The sequence below is a fragment of the Ailuropoda melanoleuca genome, chromosome 17, assembly GCF_002007445.2.
Source record: "Ailuropoda melanoleuca isolate Jingjing chromosome 17, ASM200744v2, whole genome shotgun sequence".
NCBI classification, from domain to species: Eukaryota; Metazoa; Chordata; class Mammalia; order Carnivora; family Ursidae; genus Ailuropoda; species Ailuropoda melanoleuca.
Genome location: NC_048234.1, coordinates 1,580,759 through 1,589,119, shown reverse-complemented (window position 1 = coordinate 1,589,119; position 8,361 = coordinate 1,580,759). Strand labels below are relative to the sequence as shown.

The 8,361-nt window shown below is 53.8% G+C and overlaps 1 long non-coding RNA gene across 1 annotated transcript; it reads left to right on the top strand.

Moving 5' to 3' along the window:
- Positions 1–3,290: 3,290 nt before the first annotated feature.
- On the top strand, positions 3,291–8,078 carry LOC105241942. The gene is made up of 3 exons (XR_004621782.1): positions 3,291–4,482; positions 7,192–7,291; positions 7,953–8,078. It is a non-coding gene; the product is annotated as an uncharacterized LOC105241942 (long non-coding RNA).
- Positions 8,079–8,361: the final 283 nt, after the last annotated feature.

The following is an 8,361-nucleotide window of genomic DNA, read 5'->3' as shown; positions in this document are numbered from 1 at the left end:
TTGCCCACAGCTTCCTGATGTCAGTCTGGAGGCACCGGCGGCCAAAACCATAGACATTATCCCAACTGCAGCCAAACCACTGCTCTGGGCGAGGGTATGATATGTTTACTGTTGGTTTCCACACCCTGATGCTGGCTACCTTTCTTCTGGCAGCTGCGACTGCCAGGCCTTCAGGGACCCGCTGGCAGTGACCCAAGATCTGGAGTGTAATGGATAGTTTGGCGACACTGTTTACTTGAGCAGTTTATAATCTGGTCAAGGAGACTAAATGTAAGAAAGAAAATGATAGAATGCAGCTTTCCCTGTCGGTCGGAGCAAGCCCAGTGGTACCCACAAATACTGTGGTGCTTGAGATGGGAAAGCTCAGTACTTCTTTGTTTAAAGATTTATTTCTTTATTTTAGGGGAAGAGAGCGCGCAGGTGGGGGGGCAGAGGAAGAGAGAATCTCAAGCGGACTCCCCACTGAGCGCAAGCTGGAGGCAGGCTGCATCTCATCACTCTGTGATCAGGACCTGAGCCGAAATCAAGGAGACGCTCCCCCGACTGAGCCACCCAGGCGCCCTGACGGCTCATTATTTTATTTATTAGTTTTTAAAAGATTTTATTAGAGAGAGAGTGAAAGCATGAGCTGGGGGAGGGGCAGAGAGACAAGCAGGCTGCCTGCTGAGCACAGATCCAGCTGACTGGGGTCTCGATCCCAGGACCTGAGCAGAAGATAGACGCTTAATCCACTGAGCCACCCAGGTGTCCCGAGTTCAGTATTTTAAAATACAGTTGGGTTATTTCCCCTTGAAGACTGCCCTATATAAATGGGTAGTATTTACCAATTTTATCCACTTCATCTTTCCAAATCAATCTTTAATTTTTTTATTTTTATTTTTGTTAAAGATTTTATTTACTTATTTGAGAGGGAGAGAGAGTGAGAGAGCACGAGAGGCCGGAGGGTCAGAGGGAGAAGACGACTCCCTGCTGAGCAGGGAGCGAGCCCAATGCAGGACTCGATCCTGGGATTCCGGGATCATGACCTGAGCCAAAGGCAGTCGCTTAAACCGACTGAGCCACCCAGGCGCCCCAAATCAATCTTTTAAAATGTGATGAACTTTAGATTTTATTTGCAGAAGTGCCCACCGACCCTACCTGCTGCACGTGCTTGCACCCCACCTGCATGCTGTCCTTAAGGCAACCCTGGAAAGTTGGTCTGTTTTGTGTCCGCCTTTCAGATGGGAAGGCTGAGGTCTGAATAGATTAATGGATTGCCCGAGGTCATACAGTTCTTAAGAGACAAAGTTAGGGCTCCAGCCGTGGTGACTAGACTCACGCCTCCAGGATGTCACATGTCACCTTTCCTCCCAGAAGCCACCATGACCTCTCACCTTAGGTGCGCTCATGTATTTCCTGAGTCAGCCTCCCACTTCTGGCCTCCGCCAAAGCTGCCCCCTGAAGACACGGGAGCCACTGTCTGTGGACCTCCCCCCGGAATCATGGGCAGAAGCCGCTCCGACAGTCTGCCAGCTCTCTCCCCCGCTCTGTTTGGACATCTCTTCCATTTCACCCTTGGTTTCCTTGGAAATTCCATTTGCTTGTCTTCATGTCTCTCCTTGGAGGGGCCTCCTTCCTTTCGTTAGTTATTCTTTGGGACTTTCTGGTTTTTTTTCACCTGGAGCTTGGGGATCTTGAATAGATTTGGGGAATCGCAAAGCCTTCTTTGCGAACAGCGTTTTTCAAAGCTTTCTATACTATCTAGCTTCTACTTTGGTTTCTTTTGAAATCCTTCTTTTCCCTTTTAAAGCTTTACCATCAGCAGCTCCCTGATGACGTTTTGGCTCGGGTGAGCCTTGGGCAGCTACTACCTGCCATCCCCGGAGACCCCCCACTCCTGCCAAATCACCATCTCTGCCTACATCATTGTGCCCCTTCGTGTGGCGTCTGAGACCCTGGGGGCGCTGCGGTCCTGCTTCCCGTATGGGTAGAATTTTATTGGACGCCACCCAAGGCAGGCTGGCTTTAAGTATCCCACCTAACCTAACTTGGCTTGCCGGCTCTCCTATGGCCCCGATACTCTGTGCCTGTTCGTTAACGTATCCAGCCACCCGTGGGACTCCTGGGTGGCTCAGTCGATGAAGCGTCTGCCTTCGGCTCAGGTCGTGATCCCAGGGTCCTGGGATGGAGCCCTGAGTCAGGCTCTGCTCAGTGGGGAGCCTGCTTCTCGCTCTTCCTCTGCTGCTCCCCCTGCTTGTGCTCTCTCTCTCCGACAAATAAAATCTTAAAAAAAATATCCAGCCACCCTTAAGGGTGGCTCAGTGTTTGCCTCGCTCCAGGCCCAAGGCCAGCAGTTTCTGCCTCCTTGTACATGTTCCCACTTCTGTCTCTCTTGGAAGGCAAGAGCAGACTGGCATCGTCCGGATGGGACGTCCCCTCTAAAGGTCTGGTCACCAGATGGGTGTCGTAGCAGCTGCTTCTCGTCCCAAAACAAGCCCACGGTTATAGGAGCTGCCACGAACCTGCAGTGTCCCTGACAGCCTCACCAGCGAGCACGTCTGCCTCGGCTCCCCCCACTGCCCCGGGAATCCCTGGAGAAGGAACATGTTTCCAGATACCTGGGAAGGTCTTGGCTTGAGCTCCTGTAGCTCCAAGCTAGTGGCCCAGGCACACGGACTAGCCTGAAAAGCTCTTTTTTTTTTTTAATTATAAGATTTTTATCTATTTATTTGTCAGAGAGAGAGAGAACACAAGCAGGGGGAGCAGCAGGCAGAGGGAGTAGCAGGCTCCCCGTGGAGGGGGGAGCCCGATGCAAGACTGAATCCCAGACCCCCAAATCATGACCTGAGCCAAAGGCAGACGCGTGACCAACTGAGCCCCCCAGGCACCCCGAGCCGGAAAAGTTCTGATGTTTAGCCAGCGAAGCTTTTTTAGAAATGACCATGAAAAATGTTCTCCTTTTGGCAGAGCGTTCTCAGCTCCAGAAGAGAAGCAGCTCCCCTTTCTCCAAGTTCAGGGCCGAGTCCCCACCTGGGAGGGCACACAGACCTGGATTGCGACCGCGTCACGCATTAGCTGTGTCGGGCCTCGGTTTCTTCTCTGTACACGGGACTAGCAGCCCAAGGACACCGTTGGGAAGATTTAGTGAGATAATACATGAAAAGGGCCTGGCACATATGGGGAGCCCACGGTTGGTGCCCTCCCCTTTTCCTTGTTCTGAACTGGAAATGAACCCATGTGAAAGAAGGGGGGCGCCGCACGACAAGGTCAGCTCCGGGGTGATTGCTCGCAGAGGTCTCCAGCTCAGCCCTCTGAAGTGCCTGGTCCCTGCACCCACCAAAACGGTTCCCTCCAGCCCTGCTGTTGTTCCGTTTCTGTCCGCCAGGGGGAGACAAGGCGCAGGCTCCCTCCCGTCCGGCTTTCCTTGCGCGTTCACAGAGCCTCGAGAGCGCGCGGCCGTGCGCGGGACCCCGCGGCCGTGCGCGCCCGCGGGACTCCCAGGGGCGGGGCGCGCACGCGCAGACGGCTGCGCTTCCCGCGTGGCAGGACCGGGTAGGGTTGAGGCTGCAGGCTCCCTGCAGGTCAGAAGCGGGGACTTGCGGGAATCTCGTCTTTCTCCGGGACCAGTCTTCCGCTTGGATTTGCGGGAGGGACGACCTGACCCCCTTCAGAGTTAGCATTTCTTCCCCATCAGAAGGCTGTCACCTGCTGCTTGGTTCACCCTAGCCCTGCAGCAGCGAGGGCACCGGGAACAGGCATCCTAGGGGAATGGCCCTCGGACAGGGAGGGAGTTTGGGGGGCCTAAGGCTGTTCTCATTCTGCGGTCAACAAAGACGGATAGCTCCTCACGTTCCCTCAGACTGCCCGGGCCACGGGAGGGGGGATGGGGGATGGGGTGAGGGCAGAGAGTCAGGATTGCCCATGACCTGGTCCTGATTTTTCACTTCCCCTAATCCCTTCACCCGTTAGCCAGAAAGGACCCAGAACCCTCGACAGTTGTAGGGGGCCTGTTTTGAAGACCTCACCACGCCATCCGAATTCTAATGTTGGCGGTGAATAGGGGAGGGTGGACAGGAGATCCTCGCAGCCCTGTGACGTCGGGGCTGGCCCTGGGCGCTGGGCAGGTCCCGTGAACGCCCTCGACTGCTGTGTCTAGGAGAAACCCTCCCTGATTTCGGAGACCTCCCGCAGAAGAAGGTCAACTCGGATGAGCCTTCCCAACTTCTGGCGTTTGCCTTCTGCGCGGCAGCGGCCCCCACCTGCCCTGGTTTCAGGAGCACTGGCCGCAGATGGCAGTCAGGTGAGCCCCAGTCAGCCTGAATCCTTACCTTGCTTGTCTTATTCCCCTGCTCCAGCCTGGCCCCTCCCAGTCCAGAATCACACCTGCAGGTGTTCATGGAGGGCCACAGTCTTACCCTCCCTGGGGCTGCCCTCCAGTCCGGGACTGCTGTGGACAGCTCACCCAGAGAAGAGTCCAGCCAAACAGTGTATCATACCTTTAAGGTGGGTGTAACCTCATTCCCTCTACCCCAGACAGATACTTCTGGGGAGCGAACTTTCTAGAAAATAAGCCCATGGATGAGGCTTGATGCTTACTCTCCCATTGGAAACTCACAATATTTAGGGATGCCTGGATGGCTCGGTCAGTTGAGCACCCGACTTTTGGGTTTGGCTCAGGTTGTGATCTTGGGACGGTGGGATCGAGCCTTGCACGGGGGCTCCGTGCTCAGGGCGGAGTCTGCTTGTCCCTGTCCCTCTGCCCCTCCCCCTGCTCACGATCTCTCTCTGTAAAATAATAATAATAAAAGAAACTCACAATATTTAGAACTCAGACATAGAGGCCTTTCGAGCAGCTCTAATTTGCAAGACGGAACTTGAGAGAGCTTTTAACCCATCACCTTACTGTATTTCTTTTAACATATATTTAGGGAGGGTCTAATGCATAGGATGCGTTTTGCTGTGCGCTTTGAACGACACCAAGATGTTAAATATCTACATAAAGTCCTTCAGGGCCCAGCCCTGTCCTTGGTGTCCCATCTTCCTTCCGGCCCTCTGAACCTCCCATCAGATTGCTTATGGTTGTTCCCAGACCACACTCTTTCCTGCCTCCACGCCTTCCGTCCTCCAGCCTCACTGCCCCTCTGACTGGCTGCCTCCTACTTACCTCCTGTGACTCTCAGCCTAGCTGCTGCATGTTGGGAAACCTTGGCTCCCTCCGCCTGCGTCAGGGCCCCTCTTCTTTCCAGCCTTCCCCAGGATACACCTCTGTGACTACACTTACCATACGATAAGGCAGTTATGAATTTCAGGGCTTGTTATCCCCACCCCCCACCCCACCCCTGACTCTGGGCTCTTTGAGATTCCCGGCTGAACTTGCTTCACCCTTTGAATCAGACCCAGATTCTCCTCTGGGTAGCAGGAGAGAGAAGCTATCAAGGTGGGTGTGATAGATACGGTCGGAGTAGTACAGATGGGAAACTGAGGCTGCTCCTGGGTAAATCGCTCTTCCTGGCAGCAGGCCAGAGCCAGAGGCATTTCCAGCTGATGGAAGTAGCCTGGGGAGGAGCCTGACACCCAACCAGCCTTCAGCTTCAGAGCGGGAGGCCTGGAGTGTCCGGAGGTCACAAATGTGAATATTCCCATCGACAAGGCCTGACCAGCAGTGAAAGGAGCCCACAGCCAGACGTCAGGAGACCCGCGTCACAGCTCATGCTTCCTTCCATCTCACCTCCTGCCTTACACCCACCTCAGTCCACGGGACTCCCCAACCTGTCCTACCCTTTCCTCTGCCAGGAGTGGCTTCTGTCCTTCCCCAAGTGTCTCCTGGTTAAAATACTGTTCTTCCTTAAGATTCGATAACTCCGGACACCTGGGCAGCCCAGTCAATTAAACGTGTAACTCTTGATTTCGGCTCAGGTCGTGATCTCAGGGTCGTGGGATCAAGCCCCGCCTTGGGCTCTGCGCTCAGCATGGAGTCCGCTTGAGATTCTCTCTTTCCCTCTCCCTCTGCCCCTCATAACCTCCTTCTCCCTCTCTCTCTCTTAAAAAAAAAAAAAAAATGAACTCAAACTCAAATCCTACTTCCCGAGTGAAATCTTCATTTTCCCAACCGGATGTGAGGGGTTAGAGGCAACATGGACAATGTTGTAGAGTGTGGGTGACAACCAGGTCCCCAAGTCAGGTCAGCATCTTTTTTTTTTTTAAGATGTATTTATTTGAGAGAGAGGAGGGGGAGGGGCAGAGGGAGAGGGAGAGAATCTCATGCGGGGCTCAATCCCATGACCTTGAGATCAAGACCTGAGCTGAAACCAAGAGTCAGACGTTCCACTGACTGCACCAGCCAGGCCCCCCATGGTCCTCACCTCAGGATCACAGTTCACAGCCTACTTGAACAAAGAGTTTTCTCCACCAGACACTCAGACAAGTGTAGATTCCTACAACATGCATAGAGTGGAGTCTACAAATAAACAAGTCTTGGGGTGCCTGGCTGGCTCAGAGGAGCACGCGACTCTTGATCTCGGGGTTGTGAGTTCAAGCCCCGCTTGGGGTGTACGGCTTACTTAAAAATAAAAAATAAGGGGCGCCTGGGTGGCACAGCGGTTAAGCGTCTGCCTTCAGCTCAGGGCGTGATCCTGGCGTTCCGGGATCGAGCCCCACATCAGGCTCCTCCGCTATGAGCCTGCTTCTTCCTCTCCCACTCCCCCTGCTTGTGTTCCCTCTCTCACTGGCTGTCTCTATCTCTGCCCAATAAATTTAAAAAAAAAAAAATCTTTAAAAAAAAAAATAAAAAATAAAATCTTAAAAAAAAAAAAAAGCACAGGTCTTAGAATAATGAAAAGAACTCTTCCAACGTTAATGAAAAGGTCTTCGATACTTCTGGAAAACGGAAACAAATAGAAACCCAGTTTTGGCAGCACGAGATACAAAGTACAGATTTCCCTTACATTTCTCGTGTTTCTTCGCCTTATTTCTTTCTTTTTTTTTTTTTTTAAAGATTTTATTTATTTATTTGACAGAGGTAGAGACAGTCAAAGAGAGAGGGAACACAAGCAGGGAGAGTGGGGGAGGAAGCAGGCTCATAACAGAGGAGCCTGATGTGGGGCTCGATCCCATAACGCTGGGATCACGCCCTGAGCTGAAGGCAGATGCTTAACCGCTGTGCCACCCAGGCGCCCCTCTTCGCCTTATTTCTGATCCTTCACCAAAACACAGGTTCTGGGGCTTTCCGTCTCCAAGCATCACCTCCTGCGTTGAAGGTATATTTGGTCGAGAGGAGTTTCCTTCCACCGGCTGACATGCATTTTCGTGAAAGGTATTGAGGTGCTGAACGGAGAGCAGGGAATTAAGGTCTGCAGTGGAGGATGGACGGGCTTCCGGGGAAAGACACGCTGGCCGGGTTCTGATTCCTGCCCTTGAGCGCGGCCGAGCCGAGTGCGCACCGCGGAGAATTGGTCCTGTAGGAGCTTTCCTAGCTGAAGGTCCCAGGGTGGAGCTGAGCTTCTGGAGCCGGAGGGAGGCGTGCTGGGACAGGGAGCGTCCCCCAGTCCTGCTTGTCCTCCGGGTCGTCCCTATGCTCTTGCTCCTTTCCTTTTAAGGGCATTCCTTGTGTTTCTGTCCTGACAAATAATAAGGTTTTCCGCGGAGGCCTGGAGAGTCCGAGGAGCTGGGGGGTAGGGGGCCGATTCCTGCTTTCGGTGCAGCCTCGTGGGGGGGATGGGGGGCAGTAGGAAAGGGGTAGCTGGGGAGACTGGTCGGTGCCTCCCTGAGCCGGGCGCGTATTTCCCTTAAATGAACGTTGCCGTTTACCTCCGTGGGCGGGAGCACCCCCCGCAGCCGAGGAGCGCCGAACAGGGGCCGTGGGGACTCGGGGGGAGGAGTACGTGGCACCCGGGAGGGGCCCGCGCATTCGCGTGGGAGCGCACGGGAGCAGGTGCAGAGGGCGGGCATTCTCTGAGTGTCTGACGTTTGACTAGGTGGTCCAGCCGTGGGGTTTACGAGAGGCCTAAGGAAGCGCTCCCAGCACTGGGCGTGGTCCCATTTATATGGAACGTCAGAACAGGCAAATTTCCCGACACACAGCAGAGGAGTGGTGGCCTGGGGTAAGTGGTGGGGGTGGCGGGCAAGTGACTGCTAATGGGTACATTTCTTCTCGAGATGACAAAAATGTTCTTAGATTATGGTGGTAAAACCATTGCATTGTTCTTTTTTTTTTTTTTTTTAGATTTTATTTTTTTGAGGGACTGAGTGAGAGAGAGTGCACAAGCAGGGGGAGAGGGGGAAGGAGAAGCAGGCTCCCTGCTTAGGGGGGAGCGTGACATGGGACTCCATAATCCCGGGACCCTGTGGTCATGACTTGAGCCAAAGGCCAACGCCCAACCCATT